The following is a 23,760-nucleotide window of genomic DNA, read 5'->3' on the forward strand; positions in this document are numbered from 1 at the left end:
CCACCCCTTTGCTGCTGACAAGGGTAGCATCCTCCGGTTAAACACCTCCTCCCTTTCAAAAGAACCCCGGGACTTGGCTTTCCACCCGGATGCTGAACAGAGCTCGGGCGCCCTTCCTTCCAGAAGCCTCCCTCCCGCTGGAGCCGCAGCCTGTGACCAAGTGGAGAGGCAGAAGGGCTGGACTCGTCTCAGCAAAAGCGTGTTCATGGTCCACACCCACAAAAGACGCCCCTGGGCGGCATCACCCTGGGTGACCTCCCTGGCGCTGTGGGAACAATGGCTGGGCAGAGCGAGGCCAGCCCTCCGTGGGCCGGGGCGGGCTCACACACTTCAGACATGTGTGTGAGCGCCCTTCATAATAGGGCTTTGTCCTGGCCCCAGTGAGACAGCGTCTGCCGAGCCCTGGGAGGGTGAAGGCGGCGGCCCGCATGCACAGTGCCACCTTCCAGCTCCGGGAGGCTCAGTCCCGAGTCTTGAAACACAAGGACTTCCGGGGATGGGGTACGCTGGTCCCGGGACCTCACCTGCCAACGCTTCTTTCCGGGGCCGGAGGTGCACGAGGACTTTCAAAAGGGGTCTTCTTTCCCTGGCCATTTGGAAAGAGGGACATGATGTGGGCCACAAGGAAGAGGGAGGAAATCTCCGTCCACTGAGCACTTACTGTATACCAGGCCCTGCGTCATGCACTTTATTGGCCTTTTCTTGTCTTGCATCTGTGAGGTGGGCATCATCATACCCCGGATACAGAGGAGCAAACTAGGCTCCGAGCAGTAAAGGGACTTGTCCACCGTCACCGGGACCCGGATGTCTCTACCTCCAAGGCCTGTGCTCTTGGACCGCCCCCCCACACACACACCTTCCCCAAACACCCACCACCCTTCACCTCTGTCCGAGCAGTCCCCGCTGGGCAGACGGTGCCCCTGCACTTGGCAAGGCATCCAAAACAGGATTTATATTTTATAAAAGTCTGGGGACTAAAAATAGAGATTCTTTCCCAACAGAAGGCGACCGAAGGCATGATATGAGAGCTGCAATCTAAGGGTGTGGTGGCCGCCCAAGTGTCAGAAGCAAAAAGACCTGGGCTCAAGGTACTGCACCACCCCGCCCCCGCTGTGTGACCTGGGAGGGGTTTCCTTAACCTCCCTGAGCCTCTGCCCCATCATCTGTGTTTGGGGCAGAGTATCATGTCCTTCTGGTAGATCTGTTGTGAGGGTTATAAGAATGGTCTCGGCAAGGGGCGCCTGGGTGGCTCGGTCAGTTGAGCGTCCGACTTCGGCTCAGGTCATGATCTCTCCGTCCGTGAGTTCGAGCCCCGTGTCGGGCTCTGTGCTGACAGCTCGGAGCCTGGAGCCTGCTTCCCATTCTGTGTCTCCCGCTCCCTGTACCCCTCCTCCGCTCATGCTCTGTCTCTCAAAGATGAATACACGTTAAGAAAAACTTTAAACCAAAAAGAATGGTCTTGGCATATGACAAATATCCAGTGAACGTTTCCTATTCATATCCCTAGCAGGCATCATCCTCATGTTTCAAGACCCAATTCTGCTACTTATTGGCTGGGGAACTTAGTCTCTAGGTCTCAGTTTCTTCATCTTTAAAATGGGAATAAAGGTCTCTGCTATGGAAGGTTGTGAGGATGAACCGAGGTCACACACATTGATATTCTTGGTGTGGGACCCAGTGGGCACGGGCGCCAGCCAATCCTACCATCAAAACTCCCATTTTTCATCTGGCCGGTCAATCGAATAGGGCCAGCCCTCAAAGAAAACGATAATAATCACCCCGGGGTGCGTGCTGTGTCCCCCTTCCAGGGGCATCGATGGCCTGGGGAGGTAGCTTGCAGCCGCTCCCAGAAGCTGGCTGTGCTCATCTCGACCCATCTTGGCACCCAGTGGCTCCCTACGGTAGCTCGAAATTGTGGTAGAAATATTTACACCATGGAAATTGGCAAATTGCTACAAATCAGGAACTCTCTCCCGTCCCCCCGCCCCCGCCAGGAAAGCTGGTTTTTACACATTTTTTTTTTTTAATTTTTTTTTTTCAACGTTTATTTATTTTTGGGACAGAGAGAGACAAAGCATGAACGGGGGAAGGGGCAGAGAGAGAGGGAGACACAGAATCGGAAACAGGCTCCAGGCTCTGAGCTGACAGCCCAGAGCCCGACGCGGGGCTCGAACTCACGGACCGCGAGATCATGACCTGGCTGAAGTCGGACGCTTAACCAACTGCGCCACCCAGGCGCCCCTGGTTTTTACACATTAACAGCAAGCCACACCACCGATCACTTCATTTCCTCCGACAACCTCAAGATAACGCGTAACGACCGAAAGGCACCGACACCGTCCAGCTGGAACAGACGGGAGATTTGAGACAACAGAGGAAATCCCGGCCGTGGGCCCAGGAGGTCCATTTCACAAACGAGGAAATGCAGAGCCAGACCCCGCTTCTCAACACACTCTGGAGTCCTCCCGGGGAATGACGCCGGGCAATTAACATCACAGGGACCATCGGCAGGTGCCGAGCACGTCTACGCAGCCTGCCACGTGAAGGATCACAGCCCCGAAACTGTCAGAGGCAGAGCAGCGCCAGAACCCAGAGGACACTGTGCTCCGGAGAGCAGCCGAACCCTGGTCCATCCGACTGAGGTGGCCGAGGGGACAGGTCAGTCTCCCAGCCGTTGATTACCTGCAGGAACTTTCCCCATGCGCGCACACCAGAAACGTAGACGCTGGGCCAGGGAAACAGCCTCGCCCTTCCTCTGAGAAGCTGTCTCCCGGCCACAGGTAGGGAGGACGCGCCAGGAGAGAAAGCTGTGAACACTCAAGGTGTCGCTCCAGCCACCGCTATAAGGACACGAGGCAACCTGTCCTCGGCCCCACCTGCCATTCTGCCTGCTACCACCCCTGCGGCCACCCCTGCCAGACCCCTGCCTCTCCCTGCAACCCCTCCTTTGTCTCCGTTGTGATAGCTCATGTTTATTGAGCCCCCCAGGCGAGTGCTCAGCGCATCACGACACCTCATCCTCCCAGTGCCCAGGAGGTAGGCGGGGCCAGACTGACAAGCTGAGAAACCGAGGCTCAGAGAGGTTAAGTGATGCAGCCAACATCACTCAGCTACGTGACCTTGATAGAGTCAATGTTAGAGACCCCAGAGCCCAAGGAAAGAACCAAGCAGTAAGTATCTGTCAGGTGAGAGAATGAGTGACCTATGAGTTTCTTGGTATGAGTTTCTTGAACTACGAATTTTTTAAAGTCCAAATTTGATCTTGTTCCTGCCTTGCGTAAAGCCCTTCTAGGCCACCATGACCTCCACACTGAGCCCAAGCTCCTCACCCGGCGTTCAGAGCTCCCGTGGCTGCCCCGCCCAGCTGCAGCATTTTCTCCCACTGCTCACCCAGCATTTGAGGCCCCGAGGGTGCTACAGGCACCTTTGCAGGCCGCCATGCTTCCTGAGCTGGGGACAGGTGGCCGAGAGGACACCTGCACTGTATCTGCCTCGGCAATCTGCAAAACCTGGTTGGTCACTCACTCCCACCTACGTGCAGCCTCCTGTGATGGCTTCTAGACCCTCCCAAGCACAGTCGGCAGCTACTTCTCTGCTTCCAAGAGGAACAGTATCCCCTAAGTGGTTGTCCATGGACTTCCCACCTTCCCACTGGTCCTCAGGGTCCTAATGTCTGGGGTTGCGTTGTGTCCACCCCAAATTCCTATGTTGGAGTCCCAACACCCAGTTTCTCAGGATGTGATCATCGCTGGAGAGAGAGCCTGGGACTCCCAGTTTTTCAGGATGTGATCATCGCTGGAGAGAGAGCCTTTTCAGGGTTAAAATGAAGTCTTTGAGTTGAAAGGAAGTCACTGGGGTGGGCTCTAACCTAATGTGACTGGCGTCCTTATGAGAACGGGAAATTTAGACACAGAGTGACACACGGGGGGATCACCGTGTGGACACGAAAACAGCATCACTAACCCAAGGAACAAGGCCAAAACAAAGTTCTTCCTCGGCCCACAGAAGGAACTGACCCTGGGGGCACTTTGACCTTGGACTTCTGGCTTCCAGAACCATGAGACAACCCATCTCAGTTGGCTTACTCACCCGGGTGATAGTGCTTGGTCATGGCAGCCCCCCAAACTACCCCCCAAAACTAACCCACCCGGGGCCAGAACTTGCCTCCCATGTTTGTGCCCCACACCCACCTCAGTGCCCGAGTCTGAAGAGTGGGCGCTCGTGTGAGTAATGGGGACAGGTGAGTACAACATTTTGGGGTCAAAGTAATAGGTTTTTCCACCCAATTAACTGATAACTGAGGCTTTTTTCCTCTGCTGGCCAGCAATTTTCAAATAAAACACCGTGGCAAAGAGAGATAGGGCATGAAGCAGGGGGCTTCATTCAGCCAAGAGCATTTATTGAGTGCCTGCTGTATACCTAGGCTAAGCTTCCTTGCATGCCTAATGCTTTGGAGCAAAACCAAAGAGCTCCACTGTCATAGAAGACTTTTTCCAAGCCACACGCGCACACGCACACATGCGCGTGCACACAAGCACACACACACACACACACACACACACACACACACACACTGATGGGTAGAATTTTCTCAGTGTCAAGCCCTTCCTCTCCGAAATTTCTCTTAAACTTTTGACTTCCCGTGCTAGTATATCACCTATCACAGCTTCAAACTATATTTAGTGTATTTAATCATTTTAGGCTTAAAAATGCCAACAATGTTCGCGACATTCCACAAAGTACATCACGACCCTCTCTATTTTTAACCTGACAACCTCAGGAGTTTCCAAACTGCCATGAAAAAAAAAAACAAAAAATATTTTGTTTGTTTCAAGGGGATAAGTAGGAGTTTACACATCCATCACCCGTTCGAGAAGCATCAGTCAGTCCTACCACGTGCCGGGCACACGGGAGCAGGGGAGGCTACTCAGAGGAGAGGTCGTTTCTCTACAAAGACCTCCCAGGCCCACAGCGTGCGGGGCCAGCGCGACCCCAGCTGCTGGGCAGACGGGTGGCAGGTGGTCAGGCCAAGCAGGGCGATGAGCTTTAGGTACCCTTACTGCCCACACAGCAGAATCAAACCTCGTAGGAGCGCATCGGTCGGGAAGTGACCAGGAAGGGTCCAGAGCTGGTGGATGGGAGGGCGGGAGATCCCGATCCGGGGAGATCAGAGGGGCTGCGTCCCCGCATTTCCAAAGCCCCACGAAACAGCAGTTCTCATGTGTGCTGCCTGTCTGTCCACTGAAACCGTGAGCTCTTTGCGGACTCTGCCTGCGTCCCTGACCCAACCCCGGCACCAGGCGAGCTTGAGGCGGGTGTTTCCGGGCCCGAACTATTTACAGCCAGTGTCACAGCAGGGCAACAAGAGGGGGCCCGGCTCACCCTGAGCTCTTGGGGCTCTGCCTCCCCGCCCCAGCTCCGGGCCCCTGCACACCCAGGACAGCACCCAGCCCCTTCCCCTAGGGCCCCAAGTTGGAGGAGATGCCTGTGGTCCGCTGTGCACGACATGGCGAGACCTCGCCCACTGCTGTGAGGCACTCGCAGTTTTCACACCGGCAGGTCTGTCTGGCTCCCGTCTGACTCTTCGTGCTGCGCCAGGCTTCAGCACTCACAAGCCTGACGGTGGCAGTGATTGCCATGACGACAGCGAGCCCGGGACGGTGCACTCCCGGGGAGCCAGGCCCTGTCCTCGCCGACCACCCCTGAGGGAAATGTTGTTAGGCCCATTTGACGGATGAGGGCACCGAGGCACAGAGAGGAGGAAGAACTTGCTGGCTGCCATGCAGCTGGCAGGTGGCCAGGCCAGGCCCCCACCCCCAGGACTCTGACCCCCTCTGCGTGCACTGGGGGCCGTTGGGAGCCAGACAGCTTTGCCGTGTGGGAGTCTTCTTGGAGCCCCCCTCACACAGGCCCGTGGCTGCAGAAGCACCTCATGGGGGAGCTGGGCTTCCCCGGGGCCGGGAGCTCACGGGGCAGGGGTTCCCACGTCAGGCAGAGCAGATGAAGGTGATCGGAGGTCACGGGGCTTTGTGGGGAAGTCGGAGCCACTTTGGAGAAAAGTCACTCAGATGCAGAGACCAGCACCTGCTGGAAGGGGCAAGGGACACAGACAGCTTTCATCGGAGCTCCCTGCCAGCTAAACGCCACAACTGTTTGCGGATGAGACAGACACGCCGCCCCCACACGCCTGTCAAAAGGCAGAGGGAGGCTCCTGTACCCCCGCGAGCTGAGGGACAGCAAGTTGGGAGACTGGTCCGAACCCAGTTCCTGCCACCTGTGGGCTGTGTGACCCAGAGAACCTCATGGAATCTCTCTGACCCTCAAATTCCTCCTGCAAAGAACGGAGGCGGAAATACGTTCAAGGCTTCTGAGTAATTGGAAAGCGCTTTCTCCCACAGTGCTTGGCAGTTAGCAGGAGACGTAAAATCTCTTTTGTCTGGGAAGAAGGGAGAGACTTCAACTAGTTTTCCTTCTTCCCCACCCCCCATCTGCAGGGGACCAAACCCCCCAGCCGATCTGGCTGCACTGAGTCCGTGGGGAGGATGCCGGAAAGGGTACCTTGCATCAGGGCTCCCTGGGTCTCCCGGGAGTCCCTTGTGCCGGGCTCCGGGCTTGCCCCTTGGCCTCCGCGAGGGGAGGGAAGAAAGTGCAGAAATCCACTGCAGACCGTGCATGGATCCCTTTCCCAGCCTCGGAGACAGCGGGTCTCCAAAGACACGGTCCTTGCATTTTAGACATGAGGAAACCGAGGCTTAGATTGCGGAAATCAACCGTGGACACGCCAGGATCCAGACCCAGCGCAGCTGAACCCCAGCACCCAGCCGCACCCCCCAGGATCCGCGGGCGGCTCACAGCACTTCACCGTGCACCCACCAGGGCCCGAAACAAGACGCGCTCCTCGACTGGAAACAGGCAAGAGCCGCCCCAAGCCCTGTCAATCATCCGGCCGAACATACGCATCTCGAGGAACCGAACAGTTGTATGCTCTTTTTTACCCAAACTTCATATTTTGCATGTTCCTCCCTCAAACACCACAAACCGTCCTGTCGCCATGTTGCGTAAGCCCCAGAGATATTTTCTTTCTTATGTTTTACCCCACACAGCGGCTGTCTTCTGAGAAAAGAAATCGACCGAGGGACAAAATCTTGTAAATATTCCAGCCATTCACTTATCCAGCATAATTACCCTGCAAAGAGCAACATTTGGGCCTCAATTCACTAGCACACAACTAACCGCATTATGCAATTAGCCAACACACAATTAGCAGGGTTTTGCAGTGCATGCAAGCTGACGGGGGCACCACAGGCTTCCGGGAGCCCCCGCGTCCGCGGACAGACTCCACAAAGTGGCAACTGTCCTCAGGGAAGATGCCTGGAGAAGGGTCTTTTGGAACAGTGGAGGTGAGCTCCTAAAATTTGGGAATCCACTCCCTCCCCTCCATCCAATCTGCCTTCGCACAGGCCCAGTGACTTAGCTCCCGGCGGCTCTAACAATGCAGACGGGGTGTTCTAACTGACAGGCACGTTTCTGTTTATTCTGGAGTCTGGGAAGTTCGAGATCAAGGTGGCAGCTGATTCAGTTCCCGCCAAGGTCTCTCTTCCTGTAGACGGCCGCCTTCTCACGTGTCCTCGTGCGGCAGAAGAGAGAGCCCTCCTGTGTCTCTTCCTCCTCTTAGAGGGGCACCAGCCCTATTGAACTAGGGCCTCACCCTTATGACCTTCTTTAACCTTCATCATCTCCTCACAGGCCCTAACTCCAGACACAATCTCATTGGGAATTAGGACTTTTCGGAATGCCTGTTAAAAATAAAGAGTCCAGGGGCGCCTGGGTGGCTCAGTCAGTTAAGCGTCCGACTTCAGCTCAGGTCATGATCTCGTGGTTCGTGGGTTCAAGCCCCGTGTCGGGCTCTGTGATGACAGCTCGGAGCCTGGAGCCTGCTTGGGAGTCTGTGTCTCCCTCTCTCTCTGCCCCTCCCCTGCCCACGCTCTGTCTCTCTGTGTCTCTCAAGAATAAGTAAACATTAAAAATTTTTAAAAATTAAAAATAAAAACCTAAAGATTCCAGGGTCTGCCCCAGATGGACAAACTCAGAATCTCTGGATTTTTTTTTTTTTTTTTAAACACGCCTCCTGAATGATTTGTATAGACGGTCAAGTTTGGGAATCTCTCAATGACATGCCACCTGATGAGTTATTCCAGGAAATACTGCCCCTGCCTGGTTGCAAGCACCCATTTCCCAAGGCCCCGCGCTCCGCATCTGTTGTCACAGTGCTGGTGTTTCGCTTGCTGTTTATGACAATATGCATTCAAAACACGTCTAAGGGCCAGCCCACACCCTTAGCCCGCTCCGCCCAAAGAATTCTTTCCCTCCGGTTCCCACTGATCACGTTGTTCTGTTCAGAGCTGGTGTGCCACCTTTTTCTTGTCGACAGCAATGGCCACGAGACGTCTTCTCTACCAAATTAATTACGTCCGTCATCATTAAAAGAAATCCACTTAGCTGTGTCAAGCCTGGCAGATGATGGGCAAGCCCGGGTCGTACACCCGCATCAGCCACTGAAACTGGATACGGGAAGGGACCGAGGAGGAGAGGCTGGTACTGTGAGATGCCAGAGGCTCCAGGACCTGATGGCCTCAGCCAAGGTTGTGGAACAACATAGAGTCAGGAAAACCCGGGTCCAAGTTCTGTCTGCCTTTTGCAAGCCCTCGTGGCCTCGACCATCTCCTTCACCTCTCTGGGTCTCAGCCTCCACACCTGCTCAATGGGCATACTAACACTGCCTCACGGGGTGGCTGAAGCTGATGTACAGAGCGGGGAACTCGGTGTATCCACTGTTTCCAGACACGCCGGGCGGATGCAAGGATTTGGATTTATTTTGCACTCCAGGGTGGAGTTTCTTTGTGCTTAGAGGAAGAGGGAAACCTGCAAAGAGGGTGGGGGGAAATGACTATTTACAAACAATGTACTGACTTTCAAGGTATATTTAAAAGTGGTAAAACACCAAGAGAAAGGAGAGAGGGACGGGGCACGTCCTGAATCCTCGCTGGCTTCTCATCCCACTGGGATCTAAGGCTGACTATTTACCGTGACCGGCAGGGTCCTGGGCAGCTGGCCCTTCCCCTCCCCCACTCACCTGTGCTGCTCCCACCCCAGCCCCCGAAACTCCTAGCTACTCTCCCAGGACTTAGACCCCCACCCCCACCCCAGGCAAGGTCTTTGCCCTGCTGTGCCCTCTGCCTGATGCTTTTCCCACACAGAGCTGCCTGTTCACTCCCTCTTCCCTCCAGGCTCCGCTCAAAGCCCACCCCACCAGCCGGGCGCGCCTAGATCAACTGTCTGCCTGCCCCACCTGCAGGGACCCACCACCCTCCGGTGGCCAGTGTGTCGACTTCTCAAACCCAGACTTTGCTCACATCCTTGGCAACCTGAATACTGCCTGAACACTCAATAAATAGTTGATCAATACTGTTTAATTAATTAATCAGTCACACAGGCTTTATCTGACTTAATCCGCATGTCCAGCCTGACAGGTGGGTGTCGTTGTACCAGCTTTGTAGACGACAACAACGAGGCTCGGAGAAATTGAGCAATCAGCTGAGGCCCCACAGCCGGCAGGTGCACTAGGCACAGGCACCAGGAATTCAAATCCAGGTTTGTCCGGATGCCACGCACAAAGCTCACCACTTCACCCGCAGCCTAGAGGGGACAGTACATAACCAACGAGCACTGATGAGTCTGAGAACGTCCTGGACTAATCAGAAGACCAGTGCAACCCTCTCCTGATCTTTCGATCATAAACCACAGAGAATGAACCTTTGGCTTCGCGCTTTACACGACCTGCAGCGGGAGCCTCCTTCCCGGAGGATATGAAGAACTGGGACGCTCTGGGGTCTCCAGGGGCGAGCTCAGAGGTGCACACTTAGCATGGGGAGGAGAAGGGCCCTCTCTGTAAAGTTGCCAGAAAAGATGGAAATCCCGCTGGTCCGCATGAGGGTTTGGGAGGTGGGGGGCAGAACTTTGCTGAGAAAATCCCCTCTGCCCAGGCTCACACACACGGCCCCTTCCCCTCCCTTCCACCCCTCTTCTTGCCCTCACAACAGCCGTGCATGGCAGAGGTCATCGAGGCCACCCGGACTCTGTCCGCACACCTCCAGGGGGCACTGTTCACATGGTCTACGCTGTGGGAAGTGCTCCTTATAGCTGTGTGCCATGGCCATTCTGGGCATCATCCCGCCTTAGAGGCAGGGGAACGGAGGCTCAGAGACGGGTCCTGCCTTATCTGAGGTTCCCAGCTGAACCACCGAGGCAGGATCCAAACCCAAGGGCACCCAAAGGCACAGCCTACACATAACCTCATCCCCACCACAGCTCTCTACACTCCCGGGCTCGTGCAGATTATTTCATTTAGTCTTTGCCGCGACCCAGGGAAAGCTGAATTATGAAGCAGCAAGCTCCCCAAATCAAAGGACTGTGACGGGGACAGCCTCCGGTGTGACTGCCAACCTAACAAACCCAATATTTCATTGGAATCACAGCGATCCTAAAGGAGAGGTAAGACTGCTGCGGAAAGTTTACCTTCAGACACTGTACAAGTCAGCAGCAACCCACCAGGGTTGGGGGATACCAGGACTGGGGGATAGGAGAAGGATCTAGAGTAGGTAGAAAGGCCCCCAGTCTCCCCCCACCCCACACCCTCGCCAATCGGGCTCTGGGTGAGCGAGTGCATCGGCATGTGGCTGGGAAGTGGTGAAATCAGTCAGAGCCCAACCCCTCCTGACACCCACGCCCAAGCCGTTTCCCCTGCTGCAGTCTCATCTATCACTGTGACCCGCACGCCAGCTGCTGGGGTACTTTCTGGAACAGTCACAGTCCATCTCATCAGGGCCTTGTCCTCTCTTCATGAAGGGCTGTCGTCTGTCTCCCCTCCCCTCGCCCCCGTTGGGCCCTAGTGAGTGCCTGGTGACAGAGGGCAGCACGTGTGGAGCTGTGTGATCGCTGAAGCTCCATCATCTAGAAGGTCTCACGGGGCACTCACCCCGAGAATCCAGCCACCACGCCCTGAGGGACCCGAGGTACATGGAGAAGCCATGTGTAAATGTCCCGGCCGACGCCCCTCTGAGATCCCAGCCAGCAGCCCACAGCACCCCACTCGTGAGCGAGGAGGACTTCAAATGACTCAGCCCCCCAGCACCCGTCCACAGCCCCCGACACATCCTGAGCGCCAACCGCCCAGCTGAGCCCAGCCATCCCGACGATCAGGAGACGATGATGATAAGAGAATGCTTCTGTAGTCCGCCAAGTGTGGGACGGTGTGGTACAGCGACAGACAACCAGAACACTGGCCTTGTAAACGAGGAAGGGCCTTAGAGTTGTGACCCGACACATCCAAAGAGGAAGGTCAAACCACACGGCGCGTCTGACTCCTTCCTGGGAGCAGGTGCAAGGAGGTGGAGGCCATTGCTTTGCCCCTTCCTTCACTCCATTGTTTGTGCTCCTTCAGTGTATGATACCACAGGGGCTTCTTTCACTCGGGGAAGTAAAGGAAGGATATTTTCCAGCATGATTCTTGCACGGTTAGATGAAGACAACATAATCGTGTTCTGGAATGACCACTCAGATAAAAATCATGGTCTCCCCACAAAGAGTCTCCCTCCCTTTTTTCTCAGTCCCAGATCAACCCAAACTGCAACAAATATGAACAGCACAGCCTCTGAGATGTGACTCAATCTGTCAGATTTGCAGCCCTTCGTCGTAAACATCATAATGATAAATAAAAGCTAAACCTCCGAGTAGCATATTCCATCACGGAAAGGTGCAAACCCGCCAGCCCATCTGCCCACATGGGGTGGGGGTCGGCCTGGGGGGACATAAAACCTGCAGGAGGTGGTTAAATACCCCCCCGTCATCTGGGGGGACCCTGGGAGCCCCCACCAGAGCCTGGAGCCCACCAGAATGAGTGCAACAGCCCAGGCTAAGGCTGACATCCTTCCCACACATTCTGGTTTCTTCTCGAACTTCTCCAAGGCAACAGATTTTCACTTCCTTTTAAGATTTCCTTTTGCTCAGAGAAAGAAAGAGAAGGGCATATACTGAGTTCTTACATGCCAGGCACCACGCTAGCCATGCACGTGACATCTCCAAGCTCCATAATCACCGTGGGAGGTGAGTATTAGGCCTGGCAGCAGAGGGTGGGCTAGGGAATCCAGATGGAAACGGGTCTGAAGCCCCTCTCCGACTCTTGGTAGTTGCCCAGACTCAATGCTGAATAAATGAGTACTTGCTGGACAACCAAGTCAAATAAAAGTCTTGCCCTCATTCTCTCGCTCATCCTGTTCCAGACACATGCCCCACATCCCCGTGTGTACGTGCACATAAAAGGCTGAATCCTGCTTGAAGACTGAGTTCACAGTTCTCAAGGTGAGGCCAAGGCAGGTCCTCCTACTTGATGGACCCTCACCAAAACACAGGCTCACCATCACCCATAAGCAGAACAAAACCAAGCCCTGTGACCTGTCTTCCCCAGACTGGGAGAGCTGAAGAACGAGGGCAAGAGGCAAGGATCGGCCATCCCAGCAGACTGCAGGACCCAGGACGGTGGAGTGAGTGGGGGAGGTATCACAGCACCCTGGAGGCCCCCGGAAGAGCTGGATGTGGTGAGGGATAATAGAAGGTTCCAGAAGGTGACCAGGAGTAGCCAGAATGCAATGCGCCTCCTGTCGCCCTCGGCAGCTTTTGGAGAGAACCAGAGGACCCAATGGTCACAGCCCTGCTCCCACGGGTAGCACCACATATCTATGCAATGTGCTGCTCATGTCCACCCTTCCCTCCTAATGACATTACTAATTACTAAGTACCACTGACACATTGTGACTTGCACAGCTGCATCTTAAACAACTGCCCTAAAACAAAGTTACAGTGCTTATAACTCAGGGCCCGCCTAGTTAATAGAAGAAAGATTATTACCAGAGACCCAAGCCTCGCCTCCAAGGAGACTTCATCCGGGTCCCTCCTAACACAAACACCTATCAGATATCAGCCTGGCACAAAGGCACTCAGCATGTATCTGTTCAAAGAATGAACGAATTAGGCACCATCATATATTTGATATCACTTAATAAAGGATGTGGCTCATTATACTCCCTAAGCCCCAGTTTCCTAGGCTATAAAATAAGAATAATATTACCCGGGTAACAGCGTTACAAGATTAAGTGAGGTAACATATGCACAGGGTCTATGCATCTACCATAATCCATATATGTTCAATTAAGTCCTGAAAATATTTAATCACCATCATCATTGTTATTAGCTCTCATTTATTTAACATCTGCTAAATGCTAGAGGCTTTTCTGGGCTTCCTGATCCTCCTAATCATCTTTCAAGGTAGACAGTGCGATTACCTTTATTATGTAATATTTATGAGCTCTCAAGAAGCAAAAAGGTTAGTACAGAATAATACAACAACTTCCAGTCTGGGAGTGTGGCAGACCAAGTCCTCCCAGGCACCCTGTCACGTTGAAAGAAGACTGTCTTGAATAACATGCAGTTCTGACACATGGCTGGGCTGCCAAGGTACGCGGGGTCTCCAGATTCCCCACCCATTCGTTCCCCAAGCGTGAGCTAGACCTGAAGCCGGGATGAGCTGGCGATGCACAGGCGGCAGGGGTTTGCTTGCCTTGAGGGTGAGTACCAATAAGCATATGGCAAGTTGGATCCTGACCCAAAGGCAAAGCAGAGGAGCTGAGCCTGGTGGTTCCTTGCAGATCTGGGATGCTCAAAGGTAACAGAAGTGTCTCCAGGTCTTTGATGGCCCTGAATCACAACAGAACCACTTAGAGATCTCTGGAGGAAAGCATCCCCAACTTAGGCATCCCACGGGTTAAAGATAAGCCATGAGCCCCACAATGAAAAGTCACAGAAAGAGAAGGAGGCAGGTGTCCATGAGTGGCAGTGGCAACAAACACGAGACGTAAACACCCAAAGATGACAGAACGCGAATAGTCTGGCCCATAATCTATAACATGCAGGAACGGAATGGACAAGGAAAGAAAGGTAGGAATCACAAAGATGAAGAATCCGCAAAAGATTTTCAGGAATGACCAAACAGGTTTGAAGAAGAACCAAATAGAACTTCTAAATGTGGACACTTTAATTGATTTTGGAAAACCTCAATGGATGGTTGACTATATACAACCAAAAAGTAAAATGTATGAGTCCAAGAATAAGAGTCCGATTAACTTACCACGATGCAATACGAAGAAACAAGGAAATAGAAAACTTAAAGGGAAATGTAGGAGATATGAAACTAGAGATATCTAATCAGAGTCCCGGAAGAGTGCAGAGACAGGTCAGATTCGAAGAGATAATAGCTAAGAGCTTTCGAGAACAGATGGGAAATACAAATCCAAGATTCAGGAATCACAATGTATTCCAAGCGAGATTAAATATTTTAAATCCCCTCCCACATCCTGTGGCAAATCTTTAAAATACCAAAGACAAAAATATTTTTTAAGCAGCCAGACAAAAAGAAGGGATACTCTTCAAGAGAATGACAATAAGACTAAGAGAAAACTTTTCAGCTCCAGCAGTGTGGACAGAAGACATGTAAAGAGATGTATTTAGTGTCAATCCAGAATTGTGAATTCCACAAAACCATGAACCCGGCAAGAACAAAAATCAAATGAGGATACATTCAGACACACGTGGTTGGTGGTAAACCAGCAGATCTTCCCTGAGGGAGGAAAGCAAATCCTCACAAAAAGAGCAGTGTGATGTGCAAGAGGGCTGGTGTGCAAAAAAACGGATAGACACGTGTGTAAAAATAACGATACCGTGTGCCTAAGACAATAACAGTCTAATTTATGAAGTTAAAGGAAAATAACAGAGTTAAAATATTGGACAACAATAACAAGTAGGTCAAGAAGGTGATGATTTGATTTTGGATATTCCTTTCATTATTTAAAAGATGCTACGATAATGCTGTATTTAGTATGCCGTTAAGTTAAATATGCATGGTTCAGTGTCCGAGACTATCAGAAAAACGATAGAAAAAAAAGAATAAATTTCAAAACAGTAGAGAAAGGGGGAAATGGAATAATAAAAAAAGCAAATGGATAACTTTTTTTTAACTCAAGAGGCAAGAAATAAGAAAAGGGAATCAGAGAAAAAGTGGAAAAAGAAATCACAAAGCAAGACAATAGAAACAATAAAAAATAAATCAGTAATCTAGATAAATATAAATGAACTAAACTAACCAATTCAAGATTGTCCTAAAGATTTTTTTTTTAACTCGAGAAACACCCAGGTGTACCCACCACCTCGTTTAAGAAGTAAAACATTATCAGCAAGATCAACATCCTCCTCCCTGATCACAAACCCACCCCCCCAGAAATAAAACGATTATTCAATTTAGTACCTATTATAACCATCGAGTCCCATATATTTTACTAAAAATGTAAGTATAATTACACACACACGCAAAAACACACACGCACGTACACATTTTTTTCTACATATCACATTTTCACTCAATATTGTGTTCCTGAGGTTTGCCCATTTTGATACTTGTAACTTTAGTTCATTAATTTTCACTGCTGTATGATTTTTATAAGACTATGCCACAATTGATTTATCCATTCTCCTGTTGATTGGCATTGCTATTATAAAAACTGTTTACATTTGCAGAAGTTTCTCTCTAAGGTAAATATTCTTAGGTGTAGAATTTCTGAGTCATGGATTGTAAATACCTTCAATTTTCCTAGATATTGACAAATTGAAAGTAGTTATACCACATTGCCACATTTCTGGCAATGGCAGACTAGGTAATTAGGACCAACTTCACCACCGTAAAACCTAGAAAATATGGATTAGCTTTTAAATTAAAAATTAAATGCCCGAAGGCATTGGAGAGTTATCAAGATAGTGAAGAATTACGGCCAAGATCCAGGAGAAGAGGGAAACTCAATGAGACAAGCTCAGAATTTGGACAGCTTTTCCCCTAAAGGTGCCCACCGATTCTGGAAAAAGAGGCCAAGAGGTTAAAATTTTGACAAATTCATAGAAGTAGAGGGACAAAAATTAAAGTTCAAGGACCATTACTAAGGGGGACTTAGTAAACCACCCACACTAAAAGTGGTATCCATTTTTTTTTTTTATGATTTCCTTTTCTTCTTTTCTTTTTCTTTGCCTTTATGGAAGAATTGATTGGGCTTTGTTTTTTAACTGACTTTAGAGGGATACACCCTATAATATGCTGTCCTTCAAAAAGAATGAAGCCCAGTCTAAAACATCTCCACCCCAATTGTATTAAACACATCTGGCTTTGCTAGTCGTCTGTGCCAGAATTAAGCACTAAACCCAGGACTCAATTTATCTCTACATTTTTCCCGGTACCAGGCATACAAGGAACCAAAATTATATGGCTGAAAGCAAAGAGACACTACATAACATCGAAATTTCCCACAGGACCTCCAGAAAATGGAGGTATCAGACCGAGAGTTTTAAAATAACTAGCTTATTATATCCAAGGAAAGAAAAGAAAAGATTGAGGAATAAATCAGAGAACCAGAAACTATAAAAACGGATCAAAGGTCAATCCTAGGACTGAAAAAATGAATAACTGAAATTTAAAAATCAATGAATAGGTTCAATAACAAGATACAGCTGAAAATAATCAGTAAACTGAGAGATATGTCAGAAGAAATATCTAAAATGATGCATGGAGAGACATGAAGACAGGGAAAGGTGAAGGACTCATATGAGATACCACACAGAAGTCTAACATATGAAACTGGATTCCCAGAAGAAAGAAGAAAGAGTGAGGCAAAAGAAACATCTAAAGAGATAATGGCTGAGAATTTTCAAAAAGTGATAAATTACATTTACAAAAGTCCAAGAGGTACTATGAACCCCAAGCAAAAGAAACAGAAAGGGAACCCCACCTAGATGCATTATACCAAAGGGACTGAACACCAAAGACAAAGAGGAAATCTTAAAGAACAGAGAGGAGAAAAAAAAGAAGCATTTCCTTCAAAAGAGCAAGGATGATACCAACATCTGACTTCTCAGCAGAAAAACAAAGCCAGAAGACAACAGAACACTATCTACAAAGCATTAGAACCAAAATTTTCCCACACAGAATTCCCCCTCGCAAAAATATCCTTCGACAATAAAGGTTAAATAAAGACGTTTGCAGCCTGGGAGAAGTGTACCTTCAGGCTGAGGAACTATACTCAGGAGACCCACAAGAAAAGATAGACTGAAAGGCACCCTTTAGAAGAAAGCTTGGAAACGGAGGTAGAAATGGAAAAATGATGGAAAGGTGAGTGTATGGATAGATGTAAATGAATGTCAACTGTATGAAACATAATAATACCTCGTGGAGTGTGGAATAGAGAACTAAAATGCAACTATCATGTATAAGTAGAGAAGGTCGGGGGGAGTAAATGAAGTTCAAGTCCTCTGAAACCCCTGCCAAGAAGTGGGGAAAGTCCTGTTTTATATCAGACAGAAAAAGGAAAAATCAAAGATTTCTGTTGTTATCTTTGAAGCAGCAGTTCTCAAAACGCAGTTCATAGAGCCCTAGGAGTTCCAGAGGTGTCTTCAAGGTCAAAATGATTTTCATAATAATACTAAAGCATTATCTGCACTTTTTTTTTATCCTGTTGACATGTGTGCTGATACTGCAAAAGCTACAGTGGATAAAAGTGCTGGAGACTTCGCACAAATCATACGAATGGCAAGAAACCACAATACCGGTCTTTGTGGTCTACACGGCAATCCACTTGCAGGGAAAAGGGGGGATGGGGTAGGCCAACTTCATTTGACTCTCCTGAATAGAATAGTTTTTTTAAGCATTCATTTTTATTAAATCATGACCCTTGACCACACGTTTCTAACATTCCATGGGCAGAGAGCATGGCTACTGCATCCTGAAATAAAATGGTTGTCTCAAGGAAGAAAACTTGTGTGATTAAGTTGCAAGGTGAATGAGCCACTTTTTAATCCAACCCCATTTGTAACACTGACAGACTATGGTTATTCTAATCGAACAGCACACCTATAGGAACTAGAAGCAGAATAGCAAAGACACCCCAAACCCAGCAGAAGAAGAGAAATAATAAAGAGCAGAGCAAAAATAAACAATATAGAATCCAAAAAAAAAAAAAACAGTAGAACAGATCAATGAAACTAAGAGTTGGTTTTTTGAAAAAATAAACAAAATTGATAAACCTCTAGCCAGGCTCCTCAAAAAGAAAAGAGAGATGACCCAAATAGATAAAATCACGAATGAAAATGGATTGATTATAACCAACTTGGATATCTGGCAGTCATCGTCTCAAAAATTAACAAAGTTAACACGTCACTTAAAGGAAAACAATTTACAGTGTATATTATCCATGCTATAATTTGAGTTTTCAAATTAGAAATTAGAAGTTAATATTTTGGAAAACTTATATTAGCCATCATGAGCTTAGTGGTTCCCCAAATATTTAAAGACTTTCCTGGTAAGATCAATGCTGATATAAATAAATGCAATTTTTATGCCATATAATCACATGTGTCACCGTTTGGAACACTTGCATAACTCAAAGAAATAATATTTTCCAAATAATCAAAGAAGTGTTACAAAATTATGCATAAGTAATGATCTATTCCAATGGCAAGAGAAACCAATGGATTTTAATGAAACAAAATATAAAAAGTTCACTGATACAGTTTTAAATACCAAATTGTAACTATACTTTAAGAAACTACCACTTGAGGAGTTTTGGAGTCAGATGAAAGAAGAAGATACACAATATTCTGAAAAAGCTATTAAAATGCTCCTCTTTTAAGGAAATAATAAAGATTAGAATGAAAATAAATTAGAGACTTTAAAGAAATGGAAAAGATCAATGAAACCAAGAGCTGTTCCTTTGAACAGATAAACAAAATTAATAAACCTTTAGCCAGACTCATCAAGAAAAAAGAGAAAGAAATCAAATAAGCAAAATTAGAAACAAAAGTGGAAAGTAACAACCAACAGCACAGAAATACAAAGGATTATAAGAGAATACTATGAAAAATTAAATGCCTACAAATTGGACAACCTAAAAGAAATGGATAAATTCTTAGAAACATACGATCTTCCAAAACTGAATCAAGAAAAATTTCTTTAAAAATTTGAACACACAGATTATTAGTAACAAAATTGAATCAGTAATCAAGAAAATCCCAACAAACAAAAGTCTGGGACTAGATGGCTTCACAGGTGATTCTACCAAACATTTAAAGAAGAGCCAATACCTATTCTTCTCAAACTATTTCAGAAAAATAGAAGAGGAAGGAAAACTTCCAAATTCATTCTACAAGGCCAGCATTACCCTGATACTAGATGTTACCCTGATAGGAAAAACTACAGGTCCGTGTCCCTGATGAACAGAGACACAAAAATCTTCAACAAAATATTTTGGCAAACCAAATTCAACAGTGCATTAAAAGGATCATTTGCCATGATCAAGTGGGATTTTTTCCAGGGATACAACGGTAGTTCAATATTCACAAATCAATCAATGTGATATATCACATTAACAAAAGAAAAAATAAAATATGACCATCTCAATAGAGGCAGAGAAAAGCATTTGACAAAATACAACATTCGCTCATGATAAAAATTCTCAACAAAGTGGGTTTAGAGGAAACATAGCTCAACCTCATAAAAGCCATATATAAAAAAATCCACAGCTAACTTCATACTCAATGGTGAAAAACTGAAAGCCTTTTCTCTAAGATTAGGAAGAAGACAAAGATGTCCACTCTCACCACTTTTATTCAATATAGTACTGGAAGTCCTAGTTGTAGCCATCAGACAAGAGAAAAAGTATAAAAGGCATCCAAATTGGTAAGGAAGAATTAAAACTGTCACTATTAACAGATGGCATGATCTATAAATAGAAAACCTTAAAGACTCCACCCAAAAATTATTTTAGTACTAATAAATGAATTCATTAAAGTTTCAAGATACAAAAATGAATATACAGAAATCTGTCGTGTTTCTATACACCGATAACAAACTATCAGAAAGAGAAATTAATGAAATATTCCCATTTACAATTACTTCAAAAAGAATAAAATACCTAGGAATAAATTTAACTAAGGAGGCAAAAGATCTATACTCTGAAGACTACAAGACATTGATTAAACAAACTGAAGATGACACAAACAAATGGAAATATATACCATGTCCATGGATTGAAAAAAGTTAATATTGTTAAAATGCCTATACTACCAAAAGCAATATACAGATTCAAAGCAATTTCTATCAAAATACCAATAACATTTTTTATAGAACTAGAACAAATAATCCTAAAATTTGTATGGAACCACAAAAGACCTCAAATAGCCAAAGCAATCTGGAGAAAGAATAAAGTTGGAGGTATCACAATCTCAGATTTTAAGATATACTACAGAGCTATAGTAATCAAAACAGTATGGTATTGGCACACAAACACACACATAGATCAACAGAATAGGATAGAGAGCACAGAAATAAACTAACACTTATATGGTCACTTAATCTACCACAAAGGAAGCAAGAATATACAATGGGGAAAAGACAGTCTTTTCAATAAACGATTTTGAAAAAAACTGGACAATTACATGCAAAATAATGATATTGGACCATTTTCTTACACCATACACAAAAAAGAAAACCTCAAAATGGATTAAAGACCTAATGTGAGACCTACAATCATAAAACTCTTAAAATAAAAAATCGGCAGCAATCTCTTAGGCATCAGCCTTAGCAACATGTTTATGGATATGTTTACTCAAGCAAAGGAAACAAAAGCAAAACAATTAAGACTACACCAAAATTAAACGCTTTTGCACAGCAAAAGGAGCCATAAACAAAACAAAAAAAGCAACTTACTAAATGGGAGGAGATATTTGTAAACAATACGTATGATCAGGGGTTAATATCCAAAATACATAAAGAACTCCTATAACTCAATACCAAAACAACAATCTGATTAAAAAATGAGCAGAAAACCTGAATAGACATTTTTCCAAAGAAGACAAACATAGCCAAGAGACATATGAAAAGATACTCAACATCACTAATCATCAGGAAAATGCAAATAAAAGCCATAGTGACATATCTCCTATCTCCTCACACCAGTCAGAGTGGCTATTACCAAAAAGACAAGAAGAGGTGCCTGGGTGACTCAGTTGGTTAAGCTTCTGACTTCGGCTCAGGTCATGATCTCATGGTTGGTAAATTCGAGCCCCGCGTTGGGCTCTGTGCTGATAGCTCAGAGCCTGGAGCCTGCTTCAGATCCGTGTCTCCCTCTCTCTGCCCCTCCCCTGCTCACACTATCTCTCTCTCTCTCTCTCTCTCTCTCTCTCTCAAAGATAAATAAACATTTAAAAAATTCTAAAAATAAAAAAAAGACAAGAAATAATAAACAGTGGCAAGGATCTAGAGAAAAGGGAGCCCCCCCTACATCACTGATGGGAATGTAAATGGGTGCAACCACTGTGAAAAACAGTATGGAGTTTCCGCAAAAAATTAGAGATAGAAATATCACATGACCCAGTAATTTGACTACTGAGTATTTACCCAAAGAAAACCAAAACACTAATTTGAAAAGATATATACACCTCTATGTTTATTGAAGCATTCTTTATAATGGCCAATATACAGAACAACCAGAGTCTCCATTGATAGATAAATGAATAAAGAAGATGTGGTACATATCTACAATGGACTATTAAATCATTTAAATATTAAAATATAATGAAACCTTGCCATTTGCAATAACATGGATGAACCTAAAGGGTATTATGCTAAGGGAACTAAGTCGGAGAAAGACAAATACTGTATAATTTCACTTATATATGGACTCTAAAAAAAAAAACAACTAAACAAACAAACAAACAGACTCTTAAACACAGAAGACAAACTGATGATTGCCAGAGGGAAAGTGGATGGTGGGATGAGTGAAACAGGTGAAAGGGATTAAGAGATACAAACTTCCAGTTATAAAATTAATAAGTCACAGAGATGAAAAGTACAGCATGTGGTGGGGGGGCGCCTGGGTGGCTCAGTCAGTTAAGCGTCCAACTTCAACTCAGGTCATGATCTCATGTTCGTGAGTTTGAGCCCCACGTCGGGCCTTGTGCTGACAGCTCAGAGCCTGGAGCCTTTCTTCGGGTTCTGTGTCTCCCTCTGTCTCTGCCCCTCCCCTGTTAATGCTCTGTCTCTCTCTCTAAAAATGAATAAACATTTTTAAAAAAATTTTTTAAGTACAGCATAGGGAATGTAGTCAATAATTCTGTAATTATGTTGTAATGGTGACTACATTTATTTTGAAGAGGGCTGAGTAATGTATGGAATTGTGGAATCACTACGCTGTGTACCTGAAAATAATATAAAATTGTTTCTCAACTATACTTCAATTTTAAAAAGTAAGATAAAATACTCCTCTGTTTTTTCCAAGCACATCTCTGAATAAGGCCAGATTTTCTTTATGTATTTCACCCAAAACAACAAATCACAACAAACTGAATGCAGAGGCAGATATGAAGACATAGCTGTCTTCTATTAAGTAATACACTGAAGAAATGGGCCAAAATAAAAAACAACACCATCTTCTCAATTTTTTGTTTCAGAAAAGATAGTTATTTTTCATAAAAATGAGATATTCCTATTTACTACTATGTACTGTTATTTTAAAATGAATTAATAAATGTTTTAATTCTTTTCAGTTCTCAATTATAACAACAAAATATTAATAGGTGTAATGCAAACAAATTAATTTGGGGGTTCTCAGCAATTTTGAAGAGTATAAAGGAGACTTGAGAGCCAATAGTTTGAGAATCATTGTTCTAAGGTAACCATTAAAACAATGTATAAATACTGTGAAGGGAGGGGAAAAGAGGATTAAATTAAAAAAAAAAAAACTCAGTGAATCCATAAGGCAAAAAAGGAAGAAAAAAATAACATAGATCAGAGAGAATAAATTGACTGTATCTGTCACATTAAGGCAAGTGGACAAAAGCTGTAAGACATGATTTTAGAAAAAACACGGTCTCATTGTATGCTGTTTACAAGATGCAAACTTAAAGCATAAGGATACAGAAAAGTTTAAAGTAAAAGGATGGTATGATATCTTAATAAAAACACTAACCAAGACAAGGCAGGTGAAGCTACATTCATATCAAAAAATTTAGATCCAAGGAAGAAAATGTGACTGGCTATAAAGAGGGACATTTTATACAATACAAACTCCAAATGCCAGGAAGATGTAATAATTCCAAATATGTATGTACCTAGTAATATAGCTTCAAAATACATAAAGCAAAAACTGACAGAGCTAAAAGGATAAAAAGACAAAATCTTTATCACAGTGAAAGATTTTAACACATCTCTCAGTAACTGGTCAAACGAGTGGACCAAACATATTAGCAAAAATATAGTTTTGAATAACTATATTTATTAACCAATAAACATGCCTTGACATTTGTAGAACCAATTTGACTTGACATTTGTAGAACATTGCACCCAACAACTCTAAAGTATACCTTATAAGCATTTACCAAAATTGACCATATACTCAGCCACAGATCAAGTTTCAACACACTGGAGAGGACTAAAATCCCACAGAGCATATTCTCTGATCAGAGTGGAATTCAGCTAGACATCAATAGCAAAATAAGTAGAATGCTTTGGGAAATTAAGGATTTAGGGGAATTAAGAAAATATACTTCCAAGGGGTGCCT

The sequence above is a fragment of the Panthera leo genome, chromosome B3 (assembly GCF_018350215.1).
Source record: "Panthera leo isolate Ple1 chromosome B3, P.leo_Ple1_pat1.1, whole genome shotgun sequence".
In the NCBI taxonomy this organism is placed as follows: Eukaryota; Metazoa; Chordata; class Mammalia; order Carnivora; family Felidae; genus Panthera; species Panthera leo.